Raw genomic sequence first — 18092 nt, 5'->3', positions numbered from 1 at the left:
ACACCAGGACAAAAGTGGAGAATAAGGCCCATTAGCCACATCCATAGCTCAGGCCACAGAGGGTTTGATACCTTAGGGCAGCGTCCTCAGGTTTCACAGTGGAAGCTACTAATCAGAAAACAGAAAACATTTCTAGAAAGGAAGTTGTATTGGTAGTCTGTTTTCCTTCACCAAATTAAACATACATCTAGAGCAGCTCTGCTTTTTTGCCCAAAACAGGTTTTCATAAAAAGTATGTTATAAATTTCAAATAATATTTTAAATTTTATCTTGCATTGGAAAATATAAAAATTACTTTTTCTAAATTCAATTAAAATTCTATTAAATTATTTTTATTTTGCTACTTCTGATTTCACAGAAGCACTGCACAGTGTCATGGTGTATGAAGTGGTACAAATAAATAGTAGGGCACTACTATATGAGAGTAAATACTACTTTGACTTATGAAGAAAAATAAAATATGCAACAATTTATAAAGTAGCTGCTACCTGCATTTTAAGATCACTTTACAATGTCACTCACAAAGTAATCATGGTTATTTTGACAATTTCTGGCACAAAACTCAGCATTTAAAATGAAAAGAAACAATGCTTACAAATATGTTTCTTACAGGAGCGTTTGAAGTGTCTGAATGGGGAAATAAAAATAAATTCCCAGCACAGCAGAAATCTTGAGGGTCTGTCATTACCGGTCTTGAGAGAATGGTTTAAAATACCACTATGCCCTCTATGTAAATGGCAGTGACACTGTTGGCATTAATACTACTTCTTTATCTCAGACTAGTGTAGTGGAAGAGAGACCAATAAGCCTTGACAAGAGTATTGACATTGTTTGTAATAAATGCAGGAAATTTGAGGGGAATAGAAGTTGTTCCGTGCTGAGCTTTAATAGTAAAAGTCCGCTTTATCCATAACCTTTTTTTGTTCAGTTAGTAATTAGCAGTTTATTATGCTGAGAATGAATTGCTTCTTTCTGACTTCTAACTAGTCTAATTAATCCCTGTCATTAATGTAAAGACTCTGCATGAAAGGGACGCTTCATACCTGATCAAACAATTATTTTGGAAGGTGCTGATCCTCTTACTACTATTCAGGATATGTTTTGGTTGATTGGAGATGTGGCAATGGCACAGCATATTAACAAAGTAATGGAGATGAATGCCTCTGAAGTTTAAAATGATATTTCTGCTCTGCTGCTTCAATAAAAACTAAGCAAAAAAATGTCTTGCAGAGATGACAGGAAATATTTGTCAAATTAGCAAGTAGTTCTCATTGCTTCCAATTGAACTATCAAGTTTTTAATGAAAAAAGTCGTTTGAAATTTCACAGTACATCAGTAAACATTGCAACACATTTTATCACTGTATACACAGTATCACTCATAATTGCACAACTTCAACTCTTATGTTATGCTCATTTTCCAGAAAAAAAAAAAAAAAGAAAAAAGAAAAAAAGAAAAACTAGCATATCCTTTCATTTTGTGCATATACCTCTGAACTGATAAAGCTAGATTGTTCATGGAGAGATTTCCAATATATGAAGATTGGCTTGTTGTCTGGAAAGAAGACTACTTAAGTAGTCAAGTGTTTCTCCACGTAAGTATGGATGCCAGAGTCAGACCTCCAGGACTGCTGAGGTGAGATTTGAATTGTCAGGAACTGATGCTGAATGTGCTCTGAGGCATGTGTAGGAGTTGAACTTAGTAAGGTACAATAATGCACGGGGTGCCTGAAATGGAAAGATTTGATATTTGATGAAATTACATGAAAATAGACTTGTCACAAGAGGGTAACACTGGCCACAGTTTGTGTAGGGGAAAGGATTAACACTGCATACAGGCCTTCTGCACAAGCAGCAAGGGTGACCACATGCCAGACCCTCCATATATCATGGGGATGTCTCCAGACATCTTCTTGGGTGCATGTTATCAAGAAAGGCAGGAAGCTGGCAGAAAAGAGGCAGGATCATCACCTGAACAGAGAGGTGGCCTAAGGGCAACTGGTCTGAAATAGCTGTTGCATATGTAGTTGGTCCCCAAAGCATGTCTTCAAGTCCTATGGCTCCTAGCTTTCCCATATGCAAGGTTGTGCCAGCTGGATAAGTCTAGCCTTTGGGACAAGTTATGGTATTTGAGGCATTACATACTATTTCACAAGATTTTCATTTCTCTTCCAAGTTAATAAAAAAACTCACACAAGCAAATAGAGTGATGTATAGATTTAGACACTGTGCTTATCTTTGATAGGGTAAAACAGCTGAATGCCCAAGCACATTATCAACAACCAAAGCAAAAATCTCAAGGATTCAGTCTTTATGCTTCAGGCACTAATCTATTACCAGTCAAGAGGAACTGGGAAAGGACTAACCTTCTGAGCAAATAAAATACCTATTCTGTAGACCTTTTTTATTAAACCTTCATATTAAACATCTGTTACCGGTCACTGTCATATCTGGTAGTATTAGATAGAAAAGACATGAAGACCCTGAAAGGTTACATGTTTATGTTTTCCAGTGAAATAAAAACAAATACTTTGCAAGAAACATAATGAGAAAGAAAAAAAAAAATATCGACTTTGCTTTTGACAACTGATAAGCAATTATAATTCACTAAAGTAATAGCAGTGATCAGAGTTGTCATCTTTTTTTTTAGGCTGTCTGATCCCATTGTCTGCCCATATCAAGGGCAGTACATTTCCCAGCCAGTGATATCTTGTCAGCTGTGCATATGTGTTATTTCCAGGTTCTGAATCCAGTCTAGAATAATCCTCTGAAATGCAGGAAAGGATCAGAACAAGTATTGCTTAGAGAGAGCAAATGAAATATTCAAAAGCTAAGCACTTACCAAAAATAAAAATGACAAATCTGTGTCCTGTTTGAAGCAGCCCGTGTCTGCTGACAGCAAGGACAGGGTGAGCTGGGAGAACACAGAAGCAGAGACTGCAACCTGCTCTGCATCCTGGAAGCACAGAACAAGTGAAATGTGCTGCTGAAACATCGAAGCAGCTAGTAACCTAGGACAGCCACTTATTGTATGAGAAGTTCAAATTTATATCAGCGCCAAACAAATCCCTGTTATCTTGTGAACACAGGTAGTCGGGGATTAGTTGCTCTGTGGTGGTTAGACATGTCTTTGACGGTATTTCTATCCTGAACATGGAAAATCTTAAACTTTCCACAGTTAGAATCACAGAATGGCCTGGGTTGAAAAGGACCTTAAAGATCATCTAGTTTCAACCCCCGTGCTTTGGGCAGGGTTGCCAACCACTAGAGCAGGCTGCCCAGAGCCGCCTCCAGCCCGGCCTTGAACGCCTCCAGGGATGGGGCATCTACAGCTTCTCTGGGCAGTCTGTTCCAGTGCTTCACCACCCTCTGAGTGAAAAACTTTCTCCTAATATCTAACTTAAATCTCACCTGTCTTAGGTTAAAATCATCCCCCTTTGTCCTATCACTACCAACACATGTAAACAAGTGTTCCTCCTTCCGTATGCTCCCTTCAAGTACTGGAAGGCTGCAATGAGGTCTCCCTGGAGATCTTCCCTTCCCTTCCCTTCCCTTCCCTTCCCTTCCCTTCCCTTCCCTTCCCTTCCCTTCCCTTCCCTTCCCTTCCCTTCCCTTCCCTTCCCTTCCCTTCCCTTCCCTTCCCTTCCCTTCCCTTCCCTTCCCTTCCCTTCCCTTCCCTTCCCTTCCCTTCCCTTCCCTTCCCTTCCCTTCCCTTCCCTCCCCTCCCCTCCCCTCCCCTCCCCTCCCCTCCCCTCCCCTCCCCTCCCCTCCCCTCCCCTCCCCTCCCCTCCCCTCCCCTCCCCTCCCCTCCCCTCCCCTCCCCTCCCCTCCCCTCCCCTCCCCTCCCCTCCCCTCCCCTCCCCTCCCCTCCCCTCCCCTCCCATCCCCTCCCCTCCCCTGCTCCTTTCCCTCTTTTCTTTTTTCTTTTCTTGTCTTTTGCTCCAGCACGGGTCCCCCACGGCTGGGCAGCAGCTCCCCCCAGCCCCCTGCTCCTGCGTGGGCTCCTCTCCACGGGCTGCAGCTCCGGCCCGGGGCCTGCTCCTGTGGGGGCTCTCCATGGGCTGCAGCCTCCTCCAGGCCACATCCACCTGCTCCACCGGGGGCTCCTCCACCCATGGGGGGGCTGCAGCGTGGAGATCTGCTCCATGTGGGACCCATGGGCTGCAGGGGGACAGCCTGCTCCACCAGGGGCCTCTCCCTGCAGAGGCTGCAGGGGAATTGCTGCTGCCTGCCTGCAGCACCTCCTGCCCTCCTGCTGCACTGACCGTGGGGGCTGCAGGGCTGCTTCTCTCACATGTTCTCTCTCCCCTCTCCCAGCTGCTGTTGCCCAGTAGGTGTTTTTTTTCCCCCTTTCTTAAATCTGCTCTCCCAAAGGCCCACCCAGTGTCGCCCCCTGGCTCAGCTCTGGCCAGCAGCAGGTCTCTAATGGAGCTGGCTGGAGCTGGCTCTGATCTGGCATGGGGCATCTGCTGGACTCTGCTCATTGAGGCCACCCTTGAAGCCCCCCTGCTACCAAAACCTTGCCACGTAAACCTGATACAGCAATGCATGGCGATCAGTGTGAATCATGGTAGCAATACTACCCCTTGAAAGGCAGGTTTGTGTGAACAAAGGGGTTTATATTAATATATATTAAATAATTTGTAGTGCTATTCCAATTGTTCTAGCCCTCAAGCATTGTATTTTATTTTATTTCGTTTGTTTCTTGTTCTGTGCTTTTCATTTCATTATCTGTGGATGAGATCAGATCCTGTGTGTGAGCTGTAGCTTACTGACTTTCATCATTAATGAAATGCAGTTTTCAGGACCCATAAGACTGTGCTACTGAAAGTCATTCACTGGTTGCGTTACTGATGATGGTTGCTAAAACTTCTATACGTGAACTAGTCACTGCAGGGTTCATCTAGAAAGCTCATCATCTTCTTATACAGATGTCTACAGCAAAGGAGTTTCTTTCTAGAGCTATAATCTCTCCCCACTGGCTAGGACAAGTAGAGAGAATCCATTTCATCTGATTTATATATATGCATTTTAGATGATTACCATCAAGTGAGATGAACCTCACCCCAGCAGTTTCTGGAAGAGATTCCTGAACAGAGGAATCATTTGTTGCATTCAATATGCAGTTTGGTACATGCGGTTTGGCTCCATTGATCATGTGGCATATTTATGTTCATTACTAAGTACAACTCATAGACTTAGATTTCCAGTGTGAATATCGTTAATTAAAATATGATAATCATTTTCATGCGTATTTTGCTATTTATTTCCAATCTGCTTTTTTTTGGCCTGCCTTCTACCATCCTGGGTTTTCGAATATTAATACACAAAACACAAAAGAAGAGTGAGACTGCCAAAGAGAATTCATATGAGAATTAAAGCAGACATTTCTGGATCTCTCTTAAAATAATATTGCCTCATTTCAAGTCATACATTCACTTAGATAATATTGCCTAGAGACAGTCGACCGCACAGATATTATGAGGAAACTGAACTGCATGAGATACTTCTAACAGTGCAGATTCTATTGGAAGTCAAGTATTTATGTCACCGGGCTGTAGAAGAAACTAAGAATGTGTCCCAGAAGACATCTTCAGCAAAAGGAAATCAGAGGAAAATAATTAGAAAGTGAAGCTTCTTATGAGCTCAATTAAAAGACTCCTTTAATTTTGCAAACTTCACCTCCCTGACCAGCCTAGCTGATGGAGAGAAAGAGCTTCCTCCAGAGGGCAATTCAGAACATGTAAATCTAGGTTCTCACTCTGTGGAGTTTACTCAGGCTAAAGGATAGCCAGTAATTTTTAGTAACAAAAATCATGTAGAATAACAGTACTTACGAGAAAAGATAAATTATTTTGGCATTTGGTTCTATAGTCCCTACTAAACTGAGTAGGACTTACTCCAAAGAATTGTCCCCTGGAACTGAGGGGGATGTCTCAGGAGTAAGCTGAATCACAGTGTTTAAAAATTGGAGAACTGAATGCTAGCATTCAAGTCCCTTATTCTTCTAATCACTTATCATTTCCACCTCTACTGAGTAACATTGCACATTTTCAGATCCACACTTCTGCTGCAGCTTTCTGTTTTCCAGCAGATAAGACAATGCAGTTCAGATTACAGCAATCAGAAAACTCATTGTAGGTAGATATTTACATTCTGACGTCATTTTTAACATTGCTTTATGCTTAGATTTTGAAACACTCAAATGTTCCTACAGATAACATTTTACATTTGTGTGTGGTGATGAGGGGAATGTCACCTAAAACTCAGTCTTCAAATATATTAGAATCTAGTAGGAATTTTCATCTGTTTATGTAATGCCTTCATATACAATGTTATTATTATATATTTTTTTTTATGAGATAATTGTAGAAACATTTATAGGTCCCTTCTGGCAGGCTTCTTATCCTCCTTTATTAAGGGAATGATTGCCTTCAAATACCATGCTTTCTAATTTACTAAAGTAATGTTAGATAAAGAGGTTACTATGGGGACATAAACTGTTTTGCAGGGTAAGCCAAGTGAAAGAACCATGACACATTTTAGCATCTACATGCTTGAAAGAACATTCCAAATCCGGTTTCTTCTCTTATATGTGATCTGAAAATCTGTGTTGGCTTAGTCCAGGCAAGCTAGCTTTTTTTTTTCTTTTCTTTCTTTCTTTCTTTCTTTCTTTCTTTCTTTCTTTCTTTCTTTCTTTCTTTCTTTCTTTCTTTCTTTCTTTCTTTCTTTCTTTTTTTTTTTTTTATTTTTTTTTTATTGCTCTAATTAATCAATCCCTATTGCTTATAAGTAATCTGTACAGACAGGAAAAAAAGTAGTGTCAGTAGGTGCTTATGATCCTGTCCGAACCGGACTGCACAGCCAACCTGTATTCCATAAAGAAAATCTTGTTTTTGAAGAAAATCACTTAATTCTATGGGAAAATTTAAAATAACATGTGAATTGCTATAAACTGGAGGCGTAAGTAAACATGTCATAATACAGCATCTGTCAGCACTCAAGTCAATTTGATCAATATTGAGGAATATTAGAATGAAATAAACCAGTGATTTAAGACCAGTGCATTACAATTCATTGTACATGGGAATTCAAACATATTAAAGAACACAACAGCTTTATGATCTATATTTCTGTAAGTAAATTTAACTGAGATAAAGTATACCATTAACAGCCATTTTTCAAGGGCAGGTTTTAAAGGCTTGAACTTGGCTGCACATGCTGCATTTGAAAATGTGTGCTGAATTTGGACGGGAAAGGATGCAAAATGTGCAACCTTTGTCAAAAAGTGCATCCATAGTCAAAATCCAGCATTATTATTTCTTCATTACCACAAAATCCTTGGGTTTAGTGTCACTTTTTAGACAAATGCAGGGAGACATCTCCCTGTCCAAAGCACTTACAGAAAGCCTATGGCCATGATCTTGCCACTGATAGCATGCAGGAAGAATGTTGTCTCTAAATGGAGTGTTCTTGAAGCCAAAGGGTAGTTTGAGGATGAATCAATCAGTTCATGTGCTGTCATTTCAAGTACCATGAGCCTTAGACCTTAGCTTTGCTCCTGCTGATCTCTTACTGTTGCCTTCAAAGACTGCAGGATGAGGACAAAGTCATGTAACGTACAGATAAAGGAATAGAAATGAGAGGTAGATAAAAACAAATTCTGCCAAAAGAAGCAGAATTCAGCATGCCTTTTAAGTTATCTCCACAGCCAGCAATAATGAAGTATTATTTTTCATATTTTATTTTAAAGAAATTGGTGAATAGAGGATCATGGGCTAGAGATGGACAGATGAGAGATACTGCTTTTTCTTATGAGAAATCTGTTTCAAATTCTGTTTTCTTTCTAAATTAAAGCAAAAGTTGAAATTCTGAACTTTTTTAAGAGACAAAGTAAATTCTAGAACATCTCTGTCCAGTAAAACAAGATTTCCACATTTCAGCAAGATAAAAACCATAATATAGAGTACTAACGCATACGTAAATTACTTTTAACATACATTAAAATGCATCAATTAAATAAAATGAACAAAGCATAATTTAATGTATTTCTTATGTTCAGAATTTCTTATGTTCTTATGTTCAGGAAAACATCGTGAAATGGGATACTGATTCGAACAGGTTTGTGTTTCAATGGACAGCTGTAGGAACAGTATTGAAGCAGTAGAGGTTCAATAGTAACAGGTTCATAAGGAAGAAGCATGATATCTTGATCTCCTTTGCCTGTGCCAAATTTGAATACAAGAGCTCTGTAATTCTTTACAGATCATCCAAAGGTGAGAACCAGAACAGCCTGGACACCTTTGGGATGTGGCACAATGCACACAGCATCCATCTACCTGCTGTGAACCTGGGACGTACTGTACTCCTTCATGGAGTATGTGACTTTGCAAAATCCTATCTTAAAGACTGTGGTGATGCAACCAAGATCAGTCCAGAAAAACAGTTAAATACCAGCTAGATTTTAACTACCCATTATACCTGTGTGCCTCAGTGGTATTCTGCAGAAATGTCCACTGCTCCATACAGAGGAGACACAATGATTGTTACAGTCAGGAAGAAAGCTCAAGACCACTTTTAATTTCTGTCTTTTTGTTTGTTGTAGAAGAAGTAGCTGGGGTAGGGGGAGGGAAGAGGGCTGCATAATGTTTAAAGGGTACATATTAGTGTTTCATTTCAAACTGGAATTGAGATTTGAAAGTGAATCTTCTAATTTCTCCACTCACTGAACATTGGTTCTTGTCAAGAAACTATATTTAGTACTTAGATGTGTTCTCAGGTGAAACTGAAGTGAAAAAGGAGCCTAAGGCACTCTACAGTAGATATTCAGACTCCATTACAAAACTAGAGTTAATCCAAAGAAAAAACCTCTTCTACAACATAATGGTTAGATATTAGGTCTACAACAGAAACTTTTGCTGTAGAAGTTTTTTGTTTGTTTGTTTGTTTGTTTGTTTGTTTTTGGGCCACACTACTTGCTACTGTGTTCAGGGCTTTCCTAGCAGAGTTAGCCTGGCATGGAATTTAACCTACTCCCATTAAAAACCTGTTTCATGATTAGTGATGGAGATGCACGTCAAATAATTGCTGTAATAGGAGTTACTAAGCAAGTTTTCTAACAAACTGTTCTCCTCATCAGTAGTTACTACATATTAAAGCTAGAACCAAGACACAGGGAACAAAAGCAGATTCTGTAACAACAAAGTCGTTCTTTGGAATGAAAATTATAAATTTGCTATTACAAATTATTTATACAAGTATCAACCATTTATTTCTTCCTGATGTCTGGCATTTTATCCTAGTGCATAAAACCTTTTCCAAATGGTATTTTTTCTCCTAAAATTGCGTATTAGGTTAACAGCTTCAGGGTTGAGTTTTCATTATAATTGCAAGATTTATGTCATCCCCCGCTACCAACAGAATATTAATATATATCTGGGAGGTTCAGTACAAGGCAAGTGTTTGCCAAATGTCATGTCTGTATTTATTTGGTAATAAATCTGAAAAAATAATTTCTATCTTCTATATTTTTATACAGAAAAAAATGCCTCTCATTATTTGATTTTGAATATATGTGGAAATAACTTCTAATTATTTATCGTTAACAACACTGTCAATAGTGAATCTTATATGATATCCACTCTATCTGTAAATTTGTTTCTCTGTTCTTAATTGATGAGCCTTTTCTCGACTAATGTACTTGTTCTCTCATGCATCCTCCGTAAATAAAATCAGATCTTATTGTACCTGTGTAACGGTTATCCTCTTTGTAAATCCATTTGCCATCTAAGAAGTTGCAGAAGTTTTGGTGCATGAAATGGAAAAAGCACAGCAAAACTACTGAAATCCAAGATGAGTTTGAGGGTCAAGATGATAAAATCCTTTTTTATTTGTGCACACAGAAAATAGGATATGGAAATTGGTAGTACCTTGAAGGTGGAAAACCAGCATCTCATTTAACAGATCCCAGTTTTATGGCAGAAATGTAATTCCGTTGCTGTAATTGTAAAAGCAAATGTGTCCTTGATAATGATTACAGTGTAATTACCAAGATATGTCATCCCAGATAATTTTAACTGTGCAACCTTTAAATTGCAAGACACCATCAGAAAAGACTGAATTGGGATTCCTAAGGTACTTGACCAGAGGAACTGTGTTCAAGGGAGGGAGATAACATGAAAGTAGATTTTTGCAACAGATCAGGTAAATTGCTCTTTGGAAATCACACCTAAGGTTATCTAATAGCTTATATGTAGATATGTACACAGAAGATGACTGCATCTTGTGGGATGAACCTAGTCTTAACTACCATGATCCCAGTTTGGGTTGTGTTGCCTAAGCTGTAGAACTGACTGTTTAACTTTTGACCTTAATGTACATCTTGGCAACAGTGTTTTTCTATATTAATTTTATTTGCTGTGGAAATTTGGCCTTTTGGGGCCATTTATCAATTTGTTATTATAAGTTTCAGATGTAATTCAAGCTTTCAATTTAAAAGAAATCATCATTGAGCCTTGGAAAATCACCTACTGCTTGTTCTCTCTAAAAGAAGCTCCAAAGTAAGCAAAACGTACTGTTTGCACTAAATGACTTTTGCTCTGGTACTAAATTAGATGTGTGTCCTGGCAGAATCCAGCTTTATCACATAATCTGGTACAAGCATGAAATGATAAAAAAAAAAAAAAGGAAGCAGGTACCCCTCCTTCTCAAGAAGTAAAGTGTATTTAGGTTGAAAGAAAAGCAGCTTTTTTTTCTGAGTGCAGTGAAACCAGTGAATGAATTGCTCTGTCATGCAAAACAAGCTGTCTATATGTGGCACAAAGTGCAAAAAATACCCTTAAGCCCTAGATAAATATCTGAGCAACCTCATAACAAGGGGATCAGGAGTCATGAAAGAAGACTGATCAAACCCCAAAGAATATTTTGTTTCCAAATAATAAGATACCAGCTTCATTTTCCAGATTATAATTAATATTTTGCCTGCTATTTACTTGTACAAAACATTTTATATTGAAAACTTCTCTACAGTGCTTGCATCAATTTGCCTCCATGGTCATGTATCCTGGAACAGGTAATCTCCAAACCATTCTGACCTGAGGATAGAGCTGCAGACATGAGTATTGCTAAGACACTAGAGTACTTGAGAGGTGTGGACATTGGTGTCTTCTGCTCTGGGAGAAGCCCAAGACAAATCCAATATTTCCAGAAGTCTCTGTGAGCACAACAAGCCAAGGTAAAAGCTTTGGGGTATGCACCATCTGTAGGGAGCTTACAGAGCCATAGAGAGCTTAAGAGTTCCACAGAATAGGAAAACTTAGACAGCTTTGTCAAACTTTTTGAAAGAAATAGCAAATTAAACAAACAACAAAAACAGATTATAAGGAGTCTTTGAGAATGGGTATCCCAGTGTTCATATGTTATAGACTCCAGGCTTCCCAGCTTGCAAGGTACCCAGGAGCAACTGCCTATGCACAACAGGCTTGAAAGCTAACCTGCTTTATGGATGCTTTGCACTTTCCAGTGGTTAAAGCATCCCTGCCTCCCAGCTTCCATCCAGCTCAGCAACCTTGCAACTGGTCACTTCCCATTTCTAATCAGAAAATTTTCTTATGCCAAAGAAGTACTAGTGATACCCAGAAAGATTTTTAACAACAGAAAAAGAAAAGCGGGTGCACAAGAGAGAGAAAATACACTTGACAAATAACACCTTATATAATGATTACCTGCAGTTTTTTACATGCCTACGAGAAAGTGAACATACACACAGTGGAATAAAGCATATATGGACATTTGATAGTTTACTTTAATGGAGAACCCCATAGGTTCATCACAAATAAACCTTTCTAATGACAAATCCTACTCTGAAATACACACAAGGCTTAATATCACTTTGGGAATTGCCTGTAATCCCATGCAAGACTTTTTGCTTCAGCAGTGCTCTGTGCTGGTGTTTTCTCCAAGTGAGCACTCACTTAAAGTCCATGCCTCACAGGAGCAAGGGCTGTGATGGCGTCTGTAGCTGCTGCAGCAGAGCTGCTCCCTGCCAGCTCCCTTTCCGCTCCCAGACTGAAAAATGCCCAGCAAAGGAAGAAAGGAAGGAGCAGTAAACAAAGAAACAAAGCCCCAACAACCTCCTTGCTTCCAGACAGCCTCCTGCTAAGTACTTTCTCAAAACATGTATACACTACTTTAATTAGTACTATATTGGTAACAGACTGGCTCCATTTCTTTGTCGGGTCAATACCCCACCGCTTTGCGCCTGGCAAGGCAAGCCATTTATTAATTAGAGCTGCCCTGCAGTCTGTCGCTCTTATTCCAGTACACTTTGTTTGTGCCATTCTCCAGCTGGTAGAGCCATGACATCACTTACTTTCAAAGATGACTTTAAAATGAGAAGATAAAATGAAAAAAAATTAAAAAAAAAAAATAATTGAGTTACTTCAGTGCTGAAAAGCATATTTTAGGTATACTTCTGAAGCATTGTCAAATCCTACTTCTGCAAGCAAGGGCTTGGGAGACCTGTTAGGAGATCTTTTTGCCTTTAGAAGTTGCAATCATTCCAAATTTCCTCATTCAAAAAGTTGCAATGCGTTAGTTTGCCAAATAGTGTTACTAATATATTACTACACTTAGCTTTCACATGGTACCTTTATCTGTCAATCTGAAAACACATTGCAAAGGAAGTCATCATCATTATCTTCATTTATACTGTCCTGCTTCCTCCTGATCATTTCTTTTTCATAAGATCACCTGTAGACAGTTAGAAGATAGGGGTGGTCGTGCCGTATGGTTATCTGCCTCAGTGTCTGCTTCAGCCCTGTATTTGATCACTCAAGGGAAGCAACCTATTGCCTGCAGCATATCACATAGCCCCATCTGCCTTCACTGGTGGGGAATCAGATGTGTGAGGTCGTCCTGTGGCACCGACAGCTTTCAGCAGAACTGCTCTGTGCAGTCTGTTTTCTGAAGAGATTTCATTTCACTATCTCCCCAGCTACCGATGCCAGCTTGCCACTGCAATCTGTTATTTTAATGTGGCTGTAGTATCTCACTGAAGCTGCATCTTATCAGCCTGTAGTCTGTAATACCTGTGGAAGGAGCATCTTCAAGTGACCCCCAAAGAGAGATCACAAGAAGTCTAATGGCCATTGATGGGTCAGTGCTGCATTTTTTAAGGAAAAGGAAGGTAAAAGGACATATTTTTACTCTTTATCCAGTTCTGATGCTGTTGCTATCCAGTTGTTGCTGGTATTCTCCAGCAGAAGAAAACCTTAAAAGCATGAAGATGCTGTTGAGAGTAGAGGTCCCCTACCTTATGTCCCTGTCAGCTCTTGCTAAACAACACATTTAGACCTACAGAAGATATAGAGTCAGCTCTTGTGCCATTGGTAGAGGCATGGATCTTCTCATAAAACTTGCTTGCATCTTTGTTAGCTTCCCTCTCTTGCATGAACATGGATATGTGTGTGGGGAGTAGAGATCTAGTGTTGCTATTGTGGGTTAAAAGTAAAGAATTCAAGCCTCAGGCAGGTTTATCAAAGATACGTTTTTCTGAAATTTGGACCTCCACCAAGGGCTGCATATATGGTTATATTTGGAGCCACTGTTTTTAGGAAGTGGTGAAACTTTTAACTGAGCTCATAGTATTCTAGTATTCATAGTATTTTCCCCCTGTACTTGGCTCTGGTGAGGCCGCACCTCGAGTACTGTGTTCAGTTTTGGGCCCCTCCCTACAAGAAGGACATCGAGGTGCTTGAGTGGGTCCAGAGAAGGGCGACAAAGCAGGTGAGGGGCCTGGAGAGCAAGTCCTACGAGGAGCGGCTGAAGGAGCTGGGCTTGTTCAGCCTGGAGGAGGCTCAGGGGCGACCTTATTGCTCTCTACAGATACCTTAAAGGAGGCTGTAGTGAGGTGGGGGTTGGCCTGTTCTCCCACGTGCCTGGTGACAGGACGAGGGGGAATGGGCTTAAGTTGCGCCAGGGGAGTTTTAGGTTAGATGTTAGGAAGAACTTCTTTACTGAAAGGGTTGTTAGACACTGGAACAGGCTGTCCAGGGAGGTGGTGGAGTCACCATCCCTGGAAGTCTTTAAAAGACGTTTAGATGTAGAGCTTAGGGATATGGTTTAGTGGGGACTATTAGCGTTAGGTCAGAGGTTGGACTCGATGATCTTGAGGTCTCTTCCAACCTAGAAATTCTGTGATTCTGTGATTCTGTGATTCTGTATTCAACACTATTGATGCCTAATCCACCCGGGCTGTGCCACTCCCAGTTTGGGCTTGAATATTTCATTCCAGAGTTTGGTCCAGTTTGATCTGGCCTCAGCTCAGACTTATGTGTAAGCAGAACAGATGGTACTAATGTCTGAACTCAACCATGGCTTTCCATAACATGGATCAGGCCTGTGGCCAGCCAGTGGGAGAGTGGAAAGGTGCACTCAGGGAGAAACTGGAAGGGTGTTTCTCTGCCTGTGACATCAGGACCTGGAAAAGAAATCCTTCCTGAATCCTAAAGTAAATCAATAGGCATACAGAGGTAAACTTCCAGTAGTTTACTTAGCAGTGGATTAGTATGGCCCTGAAAACAACTGGCAAAGGGTGGCCTGCTGAAGTCTCTCACTTTCCAAAAGGGATACACCTGGGGACTGTCTGAAATAACGCCTTTCAACAGCTTCAGTTTCAGGGAATATCCCCTAGCACTATTTAATCTACTAACACAGACATAAACTCAATGACTATACTGTGCTTTGGGCATGTCTCCCATATCCTTCACAGAAATGGCCTGATTTTCAGAAGTTTCATTAAAAAATGCTCCAAAAGATGTGTTAGTCTGAAAATATGGTTGATTGCATGTTACAATATTATTTGTCCAGTTAAGATCTTTGTAGAAAGAGTGGCTTGTAAATATGACAAAACAACCTACATCGAAGTGCACATCAAAGAGAAAGCAGAATATCTCTTTCATCAGTAGCACCTTCCAGCATGAAGATCTTTACTGTCCCATCTTTCAGGGGACAAACTATCTCCTCACTTACACCATGCACCCATCTAACAGAGGATGGAGGTTTGTGGAAATGGGCCTTCAGAGTCACAGAACAAGAATTTTAGTACACTAGAGAATATGAGAAAACATTGAAAGTAATCTCATTTAATACAAGCATAGGTTTGGATGTGTTTGGGTAGAAGAGCCATAGGCACTGTGTAATAAAATATGAAATAAGGGGAAAGGGTCAGATGGAGAGCTCTGCTGGGATTCTGTTAGCAAGGCAAAGCCAGTTTCAACTGTAAACAGTAAAATAGCAATATACCATTAGTTTATGTCATAGATAATCACATTATTAGTGATAATAAAAGAAGAGTCCTGAGGCAGTTTTCACTTGCAGTTGCCCGAAACCTTTGAAAATTGACCATTGAACCCGAGATAACCTAGAAAAGATTTTAACCTTAATGGACTGGCAACAAGTTAGTGATTTTTAAAAGTAAAAGTTAAATCTCTGAAGAGATAGTCATCCTTATTTGCATAATTGTTATCAGTGAAGGTAGTCTGCCTCACTTCTGTACTGCGTTTATCCATTATTTCTTGTATTTCTTTATTGTATTGTTTTTCACCTACTTATTGTATTGCACAATAATGCAAAATATTCATGTGAAAAAAGCTATTTCTCTAAGGAAGAACAATGTATCACAGCTTTGTGTGGGAGTTGGCATTGCTCTGAACTTGCAAAAATACCATTTCCTAAAAATGACCCTAAATAAAATTAAAGCCTGAATTAGCAGATAATGTACCAACATATTTGAAAGTGAAGAAGTAAAAACAGAAGCCAAGATGGACATTTGAAATGAATATCAGCTACAGAAAACATAAACACAGAAACTCCTGAGATGAACATTTTCAAATCTACACTGCAACAGGTGCAGGTATTTTTGGACGGATCAAAACAGAGACTGTGGTTACAAGTATTAGAAGTGCTTTCCCTTTAAGTTTACTGAGCAAAGAGGTAATTGCAGAGAGTTGGGCCATTAGTTATTACAGTGTAAAATCAGATGTGAGAGGTCATTCCCTGGCACTAACAGCTCTGGGCACACTTGCTCAATGAACTCTGTTTTCCTGCTGGGTAAATTAATTATATGATTGTCTCTGCTTGAAATTAATAGTGTCCTACCCTTCTTCACATGAAGAGATCAAACGCTCCCACGTGACTTGCAAAGTACTCCTCTAAATGAGGGTCCCTGTAGAAATAATTAGTTTGCTTTAGTGTGAGATATTAATATTACCCGTTTTCAGTGAAAATGCTGGGAAAGTTGTCTTATGTTTTTTCTTTCTTTTATATTTTATTTCTTAAACTGAGTTTCATTAAACTTAATGGCAAGGGAGGCATAGCTTAGTGCAGAAGATGCATCATAAGTGTAAATAATGCATGTAAATGTTAAAAACACAGAGGTCTGAGTGCTGCATGTACATGGAAACCACACACACACACAGAGCAGGTGTGGGGGTCCTGGCACAGGTGAGGCCCTTTGCCTTGAGGGGCTGAGCCCTGATGGAGCACCCTATGCAGCATGGATACAGACCCTGCCTGGACCATGGAGTGAGCACCCTGCCCTGGCTGGGGGATATTCAGCATCAGCCAGCTGAGTATCACAGCAGCTTGGCCCTATGAATGGCAGGAAGGAATTGACCAAAGGATGAGACTGATGGGAGGCATGAAGGTCAAACAGAAAGGACAATCCAAGGCGGTGCTGGAGTCTGAAGCCTGATTATGTAAAAAAACAATTATAAGGATAGCAAATAATAAAACCATTAAAATTAAATTGCAACCACTGGTGCTGTTACCTCGTTTTCAGGTTGTTTACTCCTTTATTTAGCCCCCATTCTGTGATCTGAATTATTAGCAAGCAGTAACATCCTATGTGAGAGAATATGTTTTATATTAAATGTATGCTTCGCTGGCTCTCTGAGCTGGGCTGGCCTCAGCTGTAAACAACCTGACCTGGATACATAATCATTCCTCAACTTCCCTGGGCTGCATTTTGGTGAAGAAATTTTATTTAAACATTTATTACAGTAGATGATAGTAAAACAGCATTTGTCTGAGTACACCAGATTGTCCCCTTACACAAGAGCATATAAGAAAGGGAAAATAATAAAAAAGTTTACATTGCCTACATATACTTGCTTTCTTTCACTTATTTTTCTCAGGCAGCTCTTTAACTCATAGAGACATGAATTTCAGGAAAGCCATGACATTCTCTGCAGTCTCACTCATCCCTGGCTGAAGTATCAAGAAGTAGGACAAAGAGGCAAATGAGGTTTGCTCCTTCAGATTTTACCACAGAAGGCAGATTATTAAAAGAAAACTCAGATGAACATGCTGCTGTTAGAATAATTAAGCAGAATTTTGTCAGGTCAAAATTATCATAAACTCATTGAAACCTTTGGAATTATGACAGCAAACAAAAGTGAACTGCCTCAGTTCGTGTAGTAACTGTTTTAGTAATGGTTTAGTAGCTGTTTCCCTACACTTGCTCAAAACCCAGTCTATTCACATTTACTTTATTTTCTGTAAAGAATTACAGGTACAGTGCTTTTACAATGCATTTTTTGTTCTAATGGGACAGTTCAGTGCATGTAGTAAAGAAAGTCTTCTAAGGAAGAAAGCGACTACTAACACTCCTAATGATATGCTGCAAATTAATACTTTTTTTTTTTTTTTTTTTCTCTGTTTAATAGCTACATTACAGGGAATCACAGTTTTTGCCATGTTCTTGTAACCCATAATTATCTTCTGATTTTCCCTTTCAGACCTTGAAATGTCTAACAATGACTGAATATTTTGCCACTTGATGTTAATTTACTTGCAGGAATGCACACTAAAATTGCACATATAGTTCTGAAGATGACATATAGGAGAGAAAGTTGAATTTCCTGCATCGAATAAAATCCAGTAGTATTAGGCAGACAAAAACCACAAACACTGGGCCTTGGCAATGATAGCACTTTCTGTTCACTGGCATGGTGCAAATACCCTTCTAGCAATAAGCAGGAGTGAGGAAACATGTTTGTATTTCTAGAAATTGGACTGTGTCGGAACCTGTCA

The sequence above is a fragment of the Anas acuta genome, chromosome 1, assembly GCF_963932015.1.
Source record: "Anas acuta chromosome 1, bAnaAcu1.1, whole genome shotgun sequence".
NCBI classification, from domain to species: domain Eukaryota; kingdom Metazoa; phylum Chordata; class Aves; order Anseriformes; family Anatidae; genus Anas; species Anas acuta.
Note: the sequence above shows the minus strand (reverse complement) of the source record.